Below are 18,889 nucleotides of genomic sequence, written 5' to 3' on the forward strand. Positions count from 1 at the left end.
GGGGACAATCACCTCAAGCCACCCACCTGGCCCAGACCCTGAGAGGTATAGCCGAGGCCCTTTGTCTTCATGCCGCAGGTGCCTCCTTGGCCCGTGGGTGGATCGTGAGGCTGTCACTCGTACAGTCCTCTGTTGGTGGATCTGCTCCCACACCATTCTCCAGCCTCATCTCTGCCAGTTTCACATTGGCTCACACTGCCCAGCCATGGCAGGCTTGGTTTTCTGTTCTTGGCCAATTCATGGTTGCTCAAGTCTTCACTGGGACTTTTTTTCTGGACCTAGAGTGACCCTCATTCTGGTTTGTCTAAGCTAAATGCTTGTATTCTTCATGCCTCAGCTTATGTCCCTCAGGTGCATTTCTTAACTACCTTGTGCCCACCTCATTCTTCGTCAGCCCTGGTGTTTGTCCTGTACAACACTTATCACCAGAGTGATTTTACTTCCTTATTTGCTCATCGCCATGACATTTTTGAGAAGTCCAGTCTTTGACCTGTCACCCTAGCACCCCTATTCAGAGCACCCCTATTACCTCTGCCCGGTAAATGTTTAACCATTCTGTGCAGAATAACTGAGTCTCTTTTTAGATGAGCCTACCATTCTTTCTTAGGATGTGTGAAGAGAAACATTCCATCAGAAAATGATTCTGAATTTTTGAGTATTGTTCAGGCTTTTAAAACTAAGGTTAAGTGGAACCAGGTCGAGCGAGCTAACAAAGTAAAGTGTGGGCCTCAAAGAAGGAATAGGGAAAAAAAAATCTGTGAAGAGGAAAATAAGGGCTATTAAGAAGAACAAATATGTAAAAGGATTTTGCTGAAGTTGGTTGCATGAGGGTTGATTGCTAGTTTGTTGGATGAATGAAACTTGATTACAGGAGTGGAGGATAGGGCAGAACTCTGCCTCTTTCTACATAGTAGCTCAGACTCACCTTTGGTCTAAGGTCAGGGTTGGTTGTGGGGGACTGTGGCCAAAGCCAATTATATGGCCCAGAATACCCCAGTCCAGCACGTGCCAGCAGCCAAGTTCCAGGAATCCTTACCAAACATTCTTTGTAGGCTTGAGCCCAGTTAAATGAGATACAAAGTGGACTAAAAACATGCCTTGTAAGAACACATGTGTCCCCATCACCAGTGAGTACTGGTGTTCAGCGAGCATTTTTTCATTAAGTAACGAACTAGTGAGTGCATAGGATTCTGCTTCTACTGTTAAGAGCATGGAAAACAGTTGGGGATGCCAGACAAGGAATATTTAAAGATGAAACTAGAAGTAAAAGTATAAAAGCTATATTTGCTTAGCTTTTGCAAATTTGGAGAAGCTGAGGCTAGTCTGTATATAGCTCTGAAGTAGCAAAAAGATGGAAGCTTTGTCTCTGAGGCCATAGCAGGATTTTGTTAATGACCTGGCTGTTCCTCCCTAAGACCTCACAAGACTGAGACTTGATCATGCTCATTCCCATTCTACTGCTGGGAGAAGTGAATGAGACTTGTCTCCATCGGTGATGGCTAATGAGGTTATCAGGTGATGGCTTCACTGGATTAAGGCATCCCTAGGAAACCAGTAAAACATTATTTTTGAGTGTGTCTGTGACAGCATGTGTGTGAGGAGATGGTTGTGAGACTCTGAGCAGATGGGGGCAGGCACCATCTTGTGGGCTGGAGACCACATATAACAAAAAGAATCTGGTCCTTCCTTCTGTCCTCCCCCCTCCCCATTCTTCTTTCTCTCTCTAGCTCTCTTTCTGCTGTCCCCCTGTCCTCTCTCCTGCATTTAATATCAAAATTTCAGATTCTCTGGCCTCTCCCGAGGCCACTTAATACCAATGGCCCCCTGAGTTCTCAGGTCTTCGGCTTTAGACTGTGAGTTATATCAGTCTTGCCAGGTTGGGGCTTTGAGATTTGCTGAACAACACTATCATTTTAGTGTCTCCATTTTGTAGGTAACTTATCCTTGACATTCTCAATTTCCATAATCTTGTGAACCTATACTCCTAGTAATTCTCCTCTCATCTGTCAGTATCTATCTGTCTGTCTGTCTATCTCTGTATGTCTAGTTGTCTTCCTGTCTATCCATTCATCTATTATCTACTTACTTAACTATTTCTCTCCTTCTCCCTCTCCCTCTCTCTCTTTTTCTGATGGTATCTTGGGGAGACACAAGTAATATACCATCCCAGAGCTGGCAAGTCAACCAACCCACAATGTGGACCTGCCCCTGGAAAATGGATTGGGGATTTCCTCAGTTTCCCAGTTCCCAGACAAAGACAAAGTCTCTTGAGATCCACTCATGAAATGCATTTCATCGTGTCTCACAAAAAGGAAGTCTCTTTTATTTTATAACAAGGTTAAAGTAGTGATGCACAGACAAGGAGAGAGAAACATTTCCTGGTCCTCATCAACAAAGGAGGGGGTAACAATGCTCACGAGGAAATGTACTCATTACCTTACTCATATAACCGTAACCCCTCTGCACAGTATCTTTACAATTAAAAAAAAAAACAAACTCAGTAGTCGGGTTCCTATCCCACAACCCCTAGTTGTTAGACAATGGTTTGGGATGGGTAAGATGGATGAGGGGTACCCAAAACCCACGGAACCTTTTTAGAACCTTTGCCTTTCCTTTTGAGTAGAGAAGTACCTCCTTTTGATTTTCTCGCTACTTTTTCATGGAGTTCCCAGCTTTTTATCATTTCAAATGATGAGACAGATTTAGAAAGCCCATCTTACATCTCCTGCTCTTATAATTTAACATCTTTTTATAAAAGGAGGTATGGTGGGAGGGGAGTTTATCTTCTTTTTCAGTTTACTTCCTGGTTTTAATTTCTGAATCTGACCCTTTAGATATTAGTTAAAAATAACCTAACTTTTCTGTGTCCTCATCTGCCTTGCCTCAGGGTAAGGCAAGTTTGATTCCAAACCCACTCACTCTGTGTGGCATCTTCCCACTCCAGCCACTGTAGATCCTACTATTGTTACCAGCCCCAGCAGGAAGGTGCGGATTGGAGAGACAAAACATCATTGTTAGCAAAGCCTTTCTTATTCCTTACTCCTCCTCTAAGTAGGGCATGCTTTGCCCAGAGCAGCTAGTCCAAAAGTTTCAGCTGGGTTATTTAGAGTGTTACACACCCATACAGAGATCAGCAACAGACCAAGAGAAGATGGTCTCCCACGGGGAAAGGACATCTGACCTTTGTATGAAGATTGCCTGGGGGAGGAAGGAGTAAGGGGTAACCCGGGGATCCTGACTAATTTGACAAATGAATTTATTACCAGGGGAGGATATTAGTCATTAGAGCTTTGGGGGCATGCCAACACAGATAAATAAATTGGATTTCAGTATGTTGTATAGAGTTACTGCATTCCCACAAGCACTCAGACACACCACTGGCCTGAGCAAGAAGTCTGCTGATTTTTCAAGGTCAAAAGATTGCCATTCCTACTAGGTAAATTCTAATCAGCTAATCCTTGACAGATTCCTACTTAAATTGTCTTGGACTTGATCAACATTTACCAAAGCATCCTTAGTGGCTGCTTTGTCCACCAGCCCCAGGAACTCAAGCTTCTTTAGTCATTTCATTCAGTCATGAAAATGACCTCCATACAAAATTTTAACAGCTTTCTCTAGCTAACCTGATTTCCCTTTTAACTGGATGTTAAAACAGCAAAAGTGTCTAGTTGTATCCTTTGCTACTGAAAATCTTTCTAAACTGTATTAGCTCGCTCACCCACCTAAGAGTCTGGAGGAGAATAAAAATAATTACATTTTTTTTTTTTTTTTGCTTTATGATCAAGCACCTTGCAGTGCCTTAGGGCATTGCCCTGTCTACCTGGTAGGATTAAAATTTAACTGCAATTGGCAAGTTTTGTGAGAAATCAGACTCCACCTGTTAGGAGTAGAAGAGGAACTCTCATGTTTTCTTGTACATAGCACAGCCTCTTGCCTTTTTCCTATCTGATGGCATGTTCAGAGCTTGTTCTCAAAGATGCTTGATGGAATGGCTGGATGAGTACCTGACGTGAATTTATTTCTTGCAGTTTTTACCCCCTTGTAGTTGGGGAAAGGAAGTAGGTTAAATAAAAGCAGAAAATGGCAGATGTAATATGTAGCACACATGCCCACCACTGCTCTTCTTGTTCCCATAGTGCCTGGGGTTCTCGCTCCAGATCGTGTGTCAGTAATGAGGGAATGTCTCGTGTACAATCAGATATGAGCAACTGGACTTATTTCTGTGCCTACTATCAGAGACCAATAAGGAACCCAAGTCTGCATGTGGGACTTCATTGACCAATCATGTGGGGCTTTCAGTGACGAATCATGGCCCAGGGTAGTAGGAGAGTGAATAAAACATAAAGGCCACTTCTCTGAGGACTTCATTGGCATCAGTAATAATAATAATAATGATATTTGTTCTTGTGGACGGCTCTAACCACTTATGACTGTTTACATCATTTTGCTGGCAGGGAAAACAGTGAGTGGCAACAGTAGGTTACCGGATGATGACTAAAGGCTTCCCTGAGCTACCCAGTTTCCACACACAAAATCACAAGGCCTTGAGATCTACTCATGAAAAGCATTTGAAGGGTCTCATAATAAGATCTGACAAGTCAGAGGTTTAGCAAAGACTCATTTTAGAGTAACAGAATAAAATAGGAAGGAATGGAGGAGAGAAACATTTCCTGTTCCCCACACAGGAAATGGGGAATTAAAGGTATTCAAAAATGGCAGCGGTTATCTGCAGTCTTAACTCTTTGTGAGCTGGAGGAATGTACAAGGTCCTCATGTCATCTAGATCCTTTAAACACCCCTGAGTGAGGGCAGGGGTGGTGTTTATTTTTCTAAAATATGGAGATAGATTTTGGTCTACCCAAAACATAGGGACAATAAGTGAGTCTTAGGGCTTCTTTCTCTCAGGCATGCCTCTTAGTTTTCTGTCTACACATTCCTGGAGACTTCCTTAGCTTTTTTTTTTTTTCTTTTTAACCATTTCAGTGAAGAGAACAGATGCAGATAGTGCCCCTTCTTAAGTTTCTTTGTGCTTATAACTTAATATCTAAAAGGAGGTAGTGAGACATTTTTTTTCTCCCGGTTTTTCCCAGTCTACTTACCTGTCTGCTTATCTAGCTATCCATCCATCCATCCATCCATCCATCCATCCATCCGTCCATCCATCCATCCATCCATCCTGCTTCAGGGGCTAGCGCTAGACCCATTTATTTTCTTCTCTGAGGAAATGGTGCCTGGGAGAGTCCTCATGGCTTGCTTCTTAGTCCTTCAGATGGTAGCAGGCATATCACCTGGAAGTATGTTGAAAACACGGCATCTCCCTGACCTGTGGATGCAGAATTTGTATTTTACAAGATCTCCAGATGGTTCTAGAACATGTTAATGCCATAACTTTGAGCCATCCTGCACAGGCGTTGAAGGCTAACCAACTTCTCTTTCACTACTATCAATCCTTTATTTTTGGGTGGCTTCCAGCAAATCACTTGACCCATCTGTGTGTTAATCCCTAATTTTTACAATGTTCTGAAGTGATGTACCTGGAGAGTTCAAGCTGGTTGGGCACATACACTCTACATGACTAGACCACACAAAGTGCTCTGTAGCACTTGCTAGTGATTTAAAAAAGAATACTCATTTTTTTCCCTAGGCCATTTGTCTTTGAAGCCTAGGCAACTAGGCCAAGGAGCATTCATATTTATGTAATCTGTTAGTTTTGTGGAGCACTTCTTTATCACTTGGCATTGGGGATAGCGAGGCTACTTAAAGCTTACTGGGACAGGAATTTTGAACTCAGGAGCCTCCATTCATAGTGGCCATTTTGAACAGGTGGAGTCTGTAAGAGGTTAGAGACGGTACTAGGTTCTGTGTCCTCAGGCCTTCTGAGGTGAAGATTTCCTGGTTTACTAGGCCTGCCTGGCAGCTGGAACACTGTGACACCTACCTTGATGGAGCGGTTCTGAGGTAGCAGAGAATCAAACTGCTCCCTCCTCCCGCCTTCCACTGTCTGCTGATGAAAGCTGGTGTGTCTTCTAGTAAGACAGACGAGAGCTTCGAGCCAGCGAGAGGCTGTGAACAGAAGTGAACAGCCAGCCAAACAGAGTTTGCTGGAGATTTACACAGAATCTGACCTCTAGACACAGAGCTGGGATTTATAACAAGGCTGGTAATTTGTTCTTGTGTGCTTCGATAAGGGTAAACAAATTTCATGCTGAGATGTAAGCCTCCATCTGCAGAAGTCAGGAAAGATTTCTGCCCTGTTACTGAGTTGCTGGCTTGACAGATGATCCTAGAGGCCTATTTCTTGGAGGCTTCCTCCAGAGGTCACACCGGGGCCCAAGCATTAAAAGTAAGGGATGTTCTTGGCTGTGTGCACATGGAAACTCAGAAATGGAAATGGCCACAGCATTGACGATAGCATTCCAAAGAGACACGGGTGGCCTTGAGTGACTCTGTGATGCCCAAACATGATGAAGAAATAAGTCATAAAACATGTTTACAGTTTTAGCCATGCTGGGTCTTGGACTCACAGTCATAACCACCTTGGCCATCACTCTGGCTCATAGTCGAGAGCAGGTAGCTGAGTGTCCTACTTTTCACTATGTCTCTTTGCACAGGCCACTGGAGCTGACTTGCAGCTGCCCCCTCTTCCATAATGTCTCTAGGAGACAAAGGCAATATGTTGATTATCTCTTACTCGTAATCATTCTCTGGATGAGCTGATAGTAATTTCAGAAATGAGAAATTCAGAGCTCTGAGGTTGAGCCTCTTTGAGAAATATGGAGGAAAATTGTCATTGTCAAGTAAAATACTCTGTGTAGTATACATTTTATGGTCTTTTTATAATAATAATGATTTCTTTTCCCCACTTTATACTTTTTATTGGCTTCAGAGATAGAAAGTCACCCAGAAAACATAGCTCTTATGTTCTGGGACTAGGAGATTCAGATCTGAGACTGTTAGATAACCAATCCCATCTTGACCAAGCTCACGTTGAGCTCTTTGACTCCAGGATATACTTTTTCCATCTGTCGATTAGGAGGAGGGCTGATACAAGATCCCCTAAGCTGCTTGGTAATGGGAGTAAGAAGCACAGGAGGATGAAGTAGGAAGAGAGAGGAGAAAATTGGATAAAAGAGGAGAAGGAAGGAGGAAGAGTTGTGTAGCTTAAACATTTATTCAAAATGCCAACAAGAATGGTTGTTCCTAGGGAGGGATCTAGGTGCCAGAACTTTGAAAAGAGGATAGCCTTGCATATCACTCTCTCTTTTTAATATTCATATTAATGATTCATTGCGAATCATTATATACAATGATAAAAAGTGTAAAAGGAGGGGCTGGGAAGGTGGCTCAGTGGTAGAGCGCTTGCCTTGCATGCATGAGGCCCTGGGTTCGATTCCTCAGCACCATATAAGCAAAAAGAAAAAAAGCCGGAAGTGGCGCTGTGGCTCAAGTGGTAGAGCGCTAGCCTTGAGCTGAAGAGCTGAGGGACAGCGCCCAGGCCTAGAGTTCAGGCCCCACGACCGGACCCAAAAAAAAAAAAAGTGTAAAAGGAAAACCACACTGTCAGGTGTCTGTCTTACACTCGAATGCTTCTTCATAGGGTCCTCCAGATGAGTGTGATCTAAGTCCTGCTGTATTTCACATGTCCCTAAAGGCTGATTTATAGCTCACCGGAAAGAAGTAGACTGATGGAAGACCTTAGAGGGAGAGGAAGTTGGGAACGTTTCCAAGGAAGACAGTCCCTCCACATCAAACCACAGAAAGACTTTGATGACGGGGATGGGGAGGTAGAGTGTTCACCTTTCTAGCGTACCTTCAGCTGGCTTAAGGAGAAGTACCTAGCAGGATTGGAAGATTTAAACAGACGGAGAGAATTATGGGATTGCCATATGGCACCAGACCCCTGCAGCGCCCAGCACTTGACTCTACCCCATTACTCAACATGACCTGGAAGAAATAGAGTCAGGCCACTAGACACTGGCACAACTGTCTTTGATGAGCCGCTCTCACACATTGGCATCATAGTTGTCACCTTCAGGGCTAGTTCAAAACACTGTTGCCAACCCAACAGCTAGAGTTTCTGACTCAGTAGTTCTGGGGTAGGGCCTGAGCACCTGAGTCTCTGAGAAGCCCTCCAGTGATGATGATCCTTCTGAGAGAGAACTGAACCTTAAGAAAACACCCATCTTCAGGTAAAGAGATTGGAGTGGAGTTCCTAAAGCTTCCGTGGTAATGTTTAGAGTCCAGTGTGTTGAGAACAGGACAATTTTTATAATGCTTGCGTTTCTTGTAAATATTTAGCTTGTGTGATTCTTTGGGGTTTGATAAAAAAAAAATACTTTTTCTTAAGTGTCCACCCACCCCATTTAATCTGAAAGGAAAGGAGAAAAGGCATTGGTGGTTACACCTTCTTAAGACAGAAAGAAGGATCACGCTAGGGCAGAAGGTGTGGGAGTCTTCTCACAGGAAACCATTGATCTAACCCAAGTCTTACTCAAGTCATCTCTCTTTAAGATTGTATTTCTCTTGTAAGATTGCATGTCGAAACTCACTCTCCATAGGTGTCTTGGAACCAGGCTTCTGTTTGTCTTTTACAACAGTGTTTCTGGAGTTGGATATTCTCTAGTATTGCCCCAACAGTTCACCAGTATCAAGCATGCTTTCTGTGACTTTTGAATTTTCCTACTCTTGTTTTTCCATGGTCTCAAATAGCTGCTGTGGCTCTAGTTATCACGTCTGTGTTTTAGTAAGGTAGAAAATCGGAATGGGAAAGAGTGTGATCTACCTCTTCAGTTGATCCTGTCCTTGTTTACAGCTTCAGCCCTATCACATAATCCTATCTAGCAGTTAGGAACATGGATAAAGCACGTGCTTAGTTGCTTCCATAGTTAAAGTCAGGACTTTGTAGTCTAGGAAGGAAAGAGTGAGTGGACAGTAGGAATGCCCTTAGTAATCTCACTACAGCATCGTAGGCAGAAAGGGAACTGTTGCTTTCTCGACAAAGGAGACAGTGGCTTTGTAAGAGTTGGAGTTAGCTTTCCGCACCTAACAAGCCATTCCGAAACTGCGGTGATTTTTTAAATTGGACGGTGAACTTGAAGCAAGCATCTGTTTGCTTATGAATCTGTGGATGGCAGCGTGGATGAGGCTCACCTGGGAGACTCATCCCTGCTCCCTGGAGTGTCTACCAAGATAGGACAGGAGGAGCTGCAAAGGTTGTGAGGGCTCTGGTATCGGAGAGATGCAACGGGCCGCAAGGCAGAGGAGAGCATAGCACGCTGAGACAGAGTAGGGCTTGTGGCAAGTGAACGATTTTAGTGGGCAAATGAGCAATTACAATTATTTTGTCACTTGCCTTTCTCTAAGATTGTGCTGGGAAACACCACCAAGAGGCAAAACAGGACCTGAGACTTAACTGGCACATTAGACTCCCAGAGAGAGTCTGGTTCTTCCTCGTATCCCGCATGAGCTAGAACGTGCTAAGCACGGATGCACCGCATGGAGTTCCGTGGTAGTATGGAATCTGCAGACAGGAGTGCTGAGATCCACTCGGTCCCATGGGTATCCTGTGATGGAGATCTTCCAGCTTAAGTGTCACTGTGTCAGGGCCCATCCTTACCTTTTTATTTGGGTAAGGGAGAGGCAGCCTCTGAGAGTGAAGGAATGCTGGCCTTGGTGCTATCCCATTTCCACAAATAGCAACTATTCCTAAAAAGGCTTTTGAGTTAGGCTCTGAGACCTAGGTAGCCATGGCGATGTGGTACCTCTCTCTCCAGCTGCCAGAGAGGCCCGTCTCTGGGTCCCTGGGGCCTGAGCTGCCCGGTCACCACTTGTTTCAGAGACTTTGCTAGACACTGCTCTGCTCAGAAGCACTCCTTAATTGGTGGAACCAGCTCCTCGCTGTCTGGTGCCCTGCGGCATTACACGGCCATCCTCTGCCAAGGTGAGCATTGGCCGGTAATTGTGGTGTCATCGTTTCTAGTTAGCAGGCTTCAGGTTGGCTTCAAGGGGCTATGGAGTTCAAGTGGATTCTCTGCTGGCAATTAGGAAGTGTTTGTCAGCATGTGGCTGAGTAGTCAGGGCTGGAATGGGCTTCGCCTATTCATGCTTCAACTCTCTCTCTCTGTAGGCCTCAATGTAGCTCAGGGACCAGGGAGAAATGTGGGACGTGGTTGGGCGGTAAGGGCGGGCTCCCCTATTTCAACATAGGCCTCTGCTTTTATATTTTATGTATCAAGTGACTGGCTGAGGTTAAAATATTTATAATGAAAGAACATGGTTTTTTTTTTTTTTTTGGCAGAAGAAATGAGCAGAAAGTAAAATAGTCTTCTCATATACCCCTCCTCCATTCCCCTTGATAGCTCACATTAGTGTGATATATTGGTTATAATTGATGAATCAGTATTGGTATTTATTTATTAGGAAGTGCTGGGGGTAGAACCAGGGCCTCATGCATGTCAGGCAAGAGCTAGAATCCTAACCCTTTGAAACATTATTGCCAAATCCAAGTGTACAGGTTGCATTAAGTTCACTATGTACATTGCATGGTTTTTGAGGAATGCATGTCACTATGTATCTGCCATTACAGGAACAGACAGAATCATTTTTCTGCCCTAAATATGCCCTGTGCTGGTCCAGTTCTCCCCTTCCTAACAACCTCTGCACTCCTAGCAACTATAGATCTTTGAACTGTCTACACAGTTTTGTCTTTCCAGCGTATCTTCTCCTTGCAATTATTTAGCATGCAGACTTTTCAGACTAGTTTCTTCCACTTGGCAATATCCATCTAACCTTCCTCTGTGTCTTGTTCTGGCTAGCTAGTTCATGTCCTTTTATCACTGAATGCTGTTCCATTGTATGGATGTATCACAATTTATTGGGTACAGATTCTTTAAAAGGGTTTTCTATAGAAAACACATTCAGAAAGAAACATCAGGGTAGATTTTATGGCTTTGTTTTATGAGATATTCAGGATGTGGATACAGCACCCTGCAGGTATCATGCCCACAGAATAATACCCACAGGTGAGAGGTGGAGTAAGCGAGTGATTCATGGTAAAGCTCAGTTCTTACACATACATCCAAACATACACATGCCATTTAAAATGGCTAGTGTTGGAGAAAGCACTGTCGACCAGAAATAAGAGTATGTGAGAATGGGCCATGTGAGTTAGCAGAGACTAACAACTTGTCCACCCATCCATCTATCCATCCATCCATCCATTCATTTAGTATTGACACACTGAGCAAGTATATGATAATGAACAACACATGTATAAGCTTGACTTAAGGAATTGTCTGGAGAGTTGGGCATTTATCAGAGGGTTGCACTAAGTATTTAATAAGGAGCAGAGTGAAGCACTCCCAAGGAAGGACTCTTAAACTGTCTTGAGGTACAGGGCAAGTTTCCTAAAGGAAGGGGCACTTAAAATTATTCGAGAATTGACATGGAGGTTTATCAAGTTGACCAAACTCAACTAGCATCCCACCTACCAGGCTCTTTTTCCATTGTCTTCTCCATGGGACCATTACAGTGATGGAAATGCAGTTCATTTTAGAGCAAGGCATATGGTGGGCTGGATTTTAGGCCATGGATCCAAATTGCTGGCAGAGTTATCTCCCAGGCAATGCTGAAAGGCAACCATTAATAAAGTTTTATTTTCCCCCACTCCACTTTTTCCTCCAAAACGTCTTTTGAGCAGTCATGATGTTTCAAACACGGGGGGTGGGGTGTGAAACTAAATGAAATACGGTATCTGCCATTGTGGATGAAGCTGACAAGTCGATATGGACTTCAAGTGCTGTGATGGCAGTCCCTCACAGGGGCTCTGGGAACATCCATTCCCTGCATCTCTTTACCCTGTAGTAGGCACTGAGCGCCTGCTGTGTGTCAGGCACTGAGCCGGGCCAGAGACATGGACAGGAAAGAGATTTGCCATCCACCTACAAGGACATTGCTTTCCAGTGCAGGTGGGGAAGAGCTGGGGAGAGGGGGGCGGGGAGACAATCTGCCATTGCAGTTCAGCACCGCAGGTGTTAATGTAGAGATAGGAAGTAACAGAACTGCTTGAAGCCCTTGCTTCAACTCTGTTGTGTTTTAGGCAGAGAAAGAAGACCTCCTTCCATCTTCACAGTAAAAATCACTTATGGAAATCTGTATCACTATTTTAGCTAACGTATTCTCTTCGTGTAACTTGGGGACTGAGATGATAAATTTCCTCGCTCTGCAGACGAAGCCTTGGTGTCTCAGCATTAAATAAAGATCATTTGGCTTCCTGGGGTGGAAGACAGACGACAGCATGCAGAGGTCAGTTCTGCTCAGCAACATAGTTCGTTATTTCCCAGGACACATCTTCCTGACGTGTGTGAGTGAGTTAGATGCTCTTGGAACGAAGGTGGCCTGATTTTTCTTTTGGAATAAACAATCAACCATTGATGTCCTGGCTGTTTTGAGATTATATATATATATGTGAATTCTCTCTATATATATCCTCTCTGTCTCTGTCTCTGTCTCTGTCTCTCTCTGTCTCTCTGTCTCTCTGTCTCTGTTTCTCTGTCTCTGTCTCTGTCTCTGTCTCTCTCTCTCTCTCTCTCTCTCTCTATATATATATATATATATATTATATACATATATATATATATATATATATATATATATATATATATATATATATATATATATGGGGGGGATGGTTTAGGGGAATGAGATAGGTTCTCACCCTTGTAGCCCAGGCTGCCCCTGCAACTTGTGATCTCCCTACTCCATGTTTCATGAATGCTGGGATTACAGGCTGTACCACCATACCCAGTTATTTGATTATTTTTAAGCTGGTCTTGGCATGGATGGGAATCTCCCTTTGGCTCAGTCAGGACAGTTACAGGAAAACCAGTGGGGCCTTGCGAGAAAGTCTCAGCCAGGATTTGACTGTAGGTGAGATTGGACAGTCCCTCCCAGCTTCTCTGTTCTAGTGGACATTCTGCCATGCCAACAAAGGCAGACTCCAGGTCGAGGAGACAGCGAGCCGCTAAGGATGCTGAGAATGCCCCCTCTCCACCCTTGCCTCCTACCATCTGCCTGGAAAACAAGCTGACCATATGTAGAAGCAGATGTTCCTCATCACCACTACCTTCATCACACACAATACTGTGTATTCTGCCCACAGCATGTTTCCCTACTGAGCCCCTGCGCAGTTAATCTAGGCCCACCATGCCAAGCTCCGGTTTAATCAATCTAGGCCCACCAGCTTAGTGCTTTATCTGGTGCTGTCTATTGCTGCCTCAGTACAACAGCTAAGAACTGCAGGACTAGCTTTCGACAGAGCTAGCCTTGAAATCCAGCTCTGCTGCCCGCTAACTGTGGGGTCATGGCCAAGGTGTTTTATCTTCTTCAGAGTTGCCCATTAAGTGCGTACAATAATTGTACCTTATATATCAAAATCCCCACAGGAAATGCACTCAGGTTGATTCATTTACAGAGGGGAAAGTTATAAAGGTGTAGAAGTAGGTTAGAAAACCACAACAGATAGTGGCAGCCCAGAGTTACCAGCAGTGTAGCTGTGAGCATTCCCAAGCCTCTAGAAAAGAAAGGGGAAAGAAGTGAGTGAGGAGTGAGGAGGGTGGGTGCTTAGAACAGGCTTTTGTAAAAACAGCCACGGCCTTTTAGTCTATCCGAAATGACCTTATGGCAATATGACCTTACTTTAGCTCCTTTCTCTAAATCCCTGTTCTCCTGGGGCTCCCTGCCATTTCCATTGGCATCTGAAACATTCTATTATGAAGAAAATGTGATTTCAAATACTATTCCCCAAAGCAATGGCTCAGGAAAGAATATGGATTCTTTGAGGATTTTGGAGGGGCAGGAAATGGGGCCTCCATGTGCCAAAGAGAAAACTAGAGGCTGCTGATGGTATCTGTGCAGAGCAGTCTCTCAGGGCAGAGCAAGAAAAGTGCTTGAGTGGAAATGGCTGTGGAGGGCAACAGAAGAAAGTCACAGTGTTGCCGAGCTGTTTAGTAATGACATGAAGGACAAATGCCACCAAGTAGCTAATGAACTTCAGCTATGACGGATAGCATTGCTGTATTCTAGATTAAATGTGAAAGAGTTATTAGTGTTTTAGAGGTAAGGGAATGAAGCAAGACTTAACTGGAATCACAGAGTCATTTGTGTGTCCCTCCTCCACAACCCAGGTAATGGCAAGTTGGTACTTTTTTGGGGGGGGTGGGTAGATCTGGTCCTGGGCATGATCTGAGCTTTTGTTCAAGGCAGATGTTTTACCACTTGAAAGACAGCACCACATGTGGATTTTTTTTGAGTAGTTTATTGGAGATAAGAATCTCACGGAGTTTCCTGCTGGGGCTGGGTTTGATCCACGATTCTCAGATCTCAGCCTCCTAAGTAGCTAGGATCTCACCATCAACTCTTCCCTCGTTTCCCTGGCTCGCCATCCACAGAGATGGATTCACACTCTGTTAAAAGAGTTCCTTAGCTAGTGAGGCTGTGATCTCTCTGACACCTGTGAGAGCGGACCATTTCTGCAAGTGGTAAGAGAGTTAATACCTGAAAATATTTACATGGGGTGTGTAGGTGCCAGTCACTGTGGCTACTGTGCTTCTGCTATCACAGGCAGCCGATAGGCAGGAACAGGAATGGAGAAATGCCCTGAGCTACAAAACTCCATTTGAAAACCTCCAGACAGCCCACACTCCAGAGCCCAATGATTAAGGCAACCACCTTGTTTCCTCCTTACGGAGGTTACTATCCCTACCTTGGTTACCCTGGCAAAGGTAAATGGATCACATGGTCAGGCCACATCAAATGTGTAGGCAGTGCTCAGTGGCTGACCCATTTGGAAAAGGTCACGAGAGGATGGTCTGATCATTGGACCATGCAGTCACCCTACCTTCATGGATAAAACTAAAGCCACCATCTTCTCAGCACATTTGTCCCTTATTCTAAGCCCGGCCGCATGCCTTGAGGAGCATGGTCTCCATTAAGGTGTTGACTCTTAACCTGCCTCCAGCATCCCTCCCGGTGTACTTTTGCTTTCCTAATCACTTTTTACTATGTTCTTATTCTTAGTGGTGATGATTCTTTCGCTGCACCCAGAGAAGCTTCCTCATCTTAGATGCTGTACCCAGGAATCAGGAACATCTGGAACACCTCTGTGGATCTTCACATGTGCTCAGTGGAGAACTGCTGCCCTACTTTCTACTATTTGAAAGCATCCATTATATCCATCCCAGGGGACCACGCAGAGGTAGGCAGGCACAGGAGAAAGATGATTACAAGGTTTATTAGAGGAGCCATATTTGCCCCAGAGAGGGAACACATGGCAGCCTCCACTATCTAGGTAGCAGCAGGGTCTGGGGGTTAGGAAGTGAGGTAGATGGGAGCTCAGGTGGGTCTGGGCAGAGAGAGGGAGGGGCCAGCTGTATGGCAGGAACTCCAGGGGTGGGAGGAGCTCAGGTCTGGGTGGAGCTGAGGACCAAAGGTGGGCATAATGCTTACACTATTATGCATGTACTAGGTCCAGGATTCGAACCAAGTCTGAGTCCATAGCCTGTGTGCTTCCTGACAGCACTAGCCATGGAGTTGTTATTACCCCTGAATATTTTACCCATCCCACAGTTGTGAGCACAGGAAGGTGATTGTTGTGTTAGTTAGTATCAATATACCAAGCAGTGCTTAAGCCTTCTTGGGAGGAAATGGTGTAGAATGGGTTTGGTGAGGTGTAGGACAAAGCCCGGTTTAGTACTTCAATGTTGCTATTTGTAGGACCACTTGCATAGGGGCCTAGACAACCATAAACTCGCAGACGCACACGCATACCAGACTTCCTGGGTTGCTGATGTAAGAAAACTCCAGTAACTCCTTTTTAGAATGTTGCCTTGGGCCAGAAGCAGCTAAGGCTGCTTTGGGAGAGTAAGATAAACATTATCAGCATTGGACTTGACTGCAGTTTAACCCCAAGGTCTTTGAGAGGCCAGGGTATTAGGAGGGGAGGAGGAATGTGGACCCTTGAACTTGCTCTCTTCATTGGCCTTCCCATCTAGGAGCACGGAGCTGTGTCAGGCAGTATCAGGCTCTGCAGCCATGGTTCTGCTCCCCAGCCAGGGAATAGATCCTTCGGCCAGGCAGGAAATCAACTCTGTGAGTTGACCTTCACTTCTCTTTGGCCACAGACCCCCTGTCCCCATGGACACAAAAGAGTCTTTCAGAACCTGGTCACCTAGCATTGAACTTTTCAATAAGGCTTTTTGTTTTTGTTTTTTTTTTCTTCCTCTAAGCTCCTTGGCTAAAATACCGGATCCCACTGTTGCTAAGATTAGGGATTTTCTCCTCCCTTCTCCCCTAGCTCAGTTTCTATTGACTAGGAGAAGCACAGAGATAGATTACTGTTTTCATGCCAAATGGAGAGCGGGTGCTTGAGCCTCTGGGGCTTTGGGAAGGATTAGCCATTATTCAGGCTTGTGTTAATGGGTCTTAGTTACTGTGCACACTCACCCTAAAGTCACACCCAGGAAGATCTGTATGTAACTAAGGCCTACTGTAACCACCTAACCCTAAGTGCACACAGGAAAACTGTGGGGTCCACTAAGAGGTAATCGAACATGAATATTTATATACTGTATGGCCTGTGGGCCATGATTCACTCTGCTTATTTTCATTTTATGCATTTTGTTCCCATTTGCAGTCTCTATTGCAAAGTTAGGGTGGTTAGCAAACTAACATATCAGGGTGAATTTCCTTTTTCTGGTTATGTTTTTTGCATTGTTTTTAAATTAATTTTCCTGCTTTCTTCTAATCTGTATCTGGGAAAGGGTGCCAGCACAAAAACACAAATGGTCACCAGTGCCAAATCCCAAGAGACTAGGGAGTATTGTGCTTATCTTGGGGTTCTTGTTGGCACATTCCCCGCCGCTCACAGGAGTACTGGGTGCCCTGTGGTTCACACTGTGGCTGGTTTTTGGATTGCTTTTGCTGAAAAGCATGGACCCACAAATTCATTAAAAGCAGGAGAAAAGCTTGGCAGCCCTGCCTCCATTCTGCATGCCTTGACTCTAAATCATTCTCTCTACAGTTGCTTTGCAGTCACCTTGGGTTGAAGGAAGGGTCGGTCTGACTGATATATTTTGGATGAAAGACTGAAACCACCCCTAAGGATGAGCAGACAAACCAGCCAGCCCCCAGATGAGCATAATTACCTATCATGATGAGGCCGCACCTGGAATGGAAATGGCCAGCTCGAGAGAACTGGATGGCCACCCGCTTCAAGTGACGATGGCCATTAAAAACTCTCTAGAACCCCTGGGAGACATGGACTGAGATAGTGGTCAGCCGGGTACCACCTGACCAGTTGTCCAACAGTGAGCTTCCAGAAGACCTGCCACCACCTCTGACCGCCAGAACATTGCTGTAACTAAGACATTGAATAATTACGCAGGCATTTTACGCACGGCCCTAATTCTTTGGTCTATTTAAACCTAAAGGTCATGTCTGTTCCTTGGAGATGGTCTAAAACTCTAGTGTCTGCTCCAGTTATCACTTAGTGACCGGAGTCACTTATTTTCTGCTTTTCCAGGTGCGAATGTAGCAACTAACATACATTTTATTTTACACACACACACACACACACACACACACACACACACACACACACACACACACACACACACACACATACATATATTTACTATTATTTTTCCTCCTCTCTCTTTTCTTCCTTTTTGAATATTTTGAGGCAAGTCCATGCTCAGTAGCCCTGGCAGGCCTTACACATAGAATCCTCTTGTCTCTGCCTCCCAAGTACTAGAATTAGAGGCAAACATCCATATTTCTAGAGTGTTGGGTGGTTGCCCATGGTCTGAAACTAGAGACAAGTGTTTATAGCCCAGTCCTGCTACTTAACAGCTCTTTCATGCTGGGCAAAATAACTTCAACGTTGTGAGTCTCTGTGTCCTCTTAGAGAAAATGGTCACATCAATAAAGAGCTTTCTTCATGGAGGAAGTTGCATGGTAAAGTGCATGAAATGTGTATAAGCTCTCAACCTGGCACATGACACGTTTGAAGCAAATGTTAGTGCTAACCACACACCTGTGATCCTACCAGTAGCCAGAAGGCTGAGAAACTGCCTGTCTTGGGGCTGACGACCTCAGGCGTATTTCTTTTCATTGTGTCCCATCCTAGAAGTTCGTTTTCTACCAGCAACCTTCCTTCCTTCCTTTACTCCACACAGGGCTGGGTGTTCACCTTCTTCACTCCGCACAGGGTTGGGTGCTCACCTTCTCTGCTTTCACTTAGAAATCCTTGCCTTGTTCTATTTTAAATGCCTGCTTTCTGACCCACAGTTAAAAGAATATAAGCCATCTCATGGCTCTGCCCATTTCTCACCTTGTGTTTCTGTCTTTCACCCAGTTTTCACACCATACCACGAGTTCAAACCTACTTGCAGAGTTTTAACTGAATTGACTCATTTGTCTCTCATTTCTTCTAGCTGACCTTGATGACAGCTTTCCAATCTCAGCCTCCTTCTGCCCAATCAACACTCCCACACCTGCTTCCTATGACTGCATCCCCAGTGACAACTCCCAGTCATGAAACCTACATGACATGTCCTGAGTTTGAGACCCGGTCTCAAAGTTTGACTCTGTGCTGAGTGCTGGTAGATTCACAGCAGATTTTTCATCTGTGCTATTAAGAGGCTCTATTTATGAGAACTAAATAAAGATCATGCATTTGAATTCTAATGCCTATAGGCTTTATATTTTTCTCCCCAATGGTGCTGAACTTGGTGGTATAAAATAGCAAATTATGATTTATTATCATTAATCATGCTAATTTGTGTCTAAGATATCTTGATTGGGCTTTTCTTGCCTGAGAGTTTCAGTGGAG

At 44.5% G+C, this 18,889-nt stretch overlaps 1 long non-coding RNA gene across 2 annotated transcripts in view; it reads left to right on the plus strand.

The window, feature by feature from the left end:
• LOC138806004 (uncharacterized) overlaps nt 1–18,738 on the plus strand; it is a 28,048-nt gene extending 9,310 nt beyond the window's left edge. Inside the window, exons 2-5 of one of the 2 annotated variants that reach the window (XR_011365709.1) lie at nt 12,227–12,303; nt 15,076–15,253; nt 17,078–17,578; nt 18,492–18,738. This is a non-coding gene — a long non-coding RNA (uncharacterized lncRNA). The remainder of the gene's footprint in view (nt 1–12,226; nt 12,304–15,075; nt 15,254–17,077; nt 17,579–18,491) is intronic. The other variant, XR_011365708.1, reaches the window with a different exon arrangement.
• The last annotated feature ends 151 nt before the right edge of the window (nt 18,739–18,889 follow it).

This window comes from Dipodomys merriami, unplaced genomic scaffold (genome assembly GCF_024711535.1).
Source record: "Dipodomys merriami isolate MVZ:Mamm:240054 unplaced genomic scaffold, mDipMer1.0.p SCAF_4, whole genome shotgun sequence".
In the NCBI taxonomy this organism is placed as follows: domain Eukaryota; kingdom Metazoa; phylum Chordata; class Mammalia; order Rodentia; family Heteromyidae; genus Dipodomys; species Dipodomys merriami.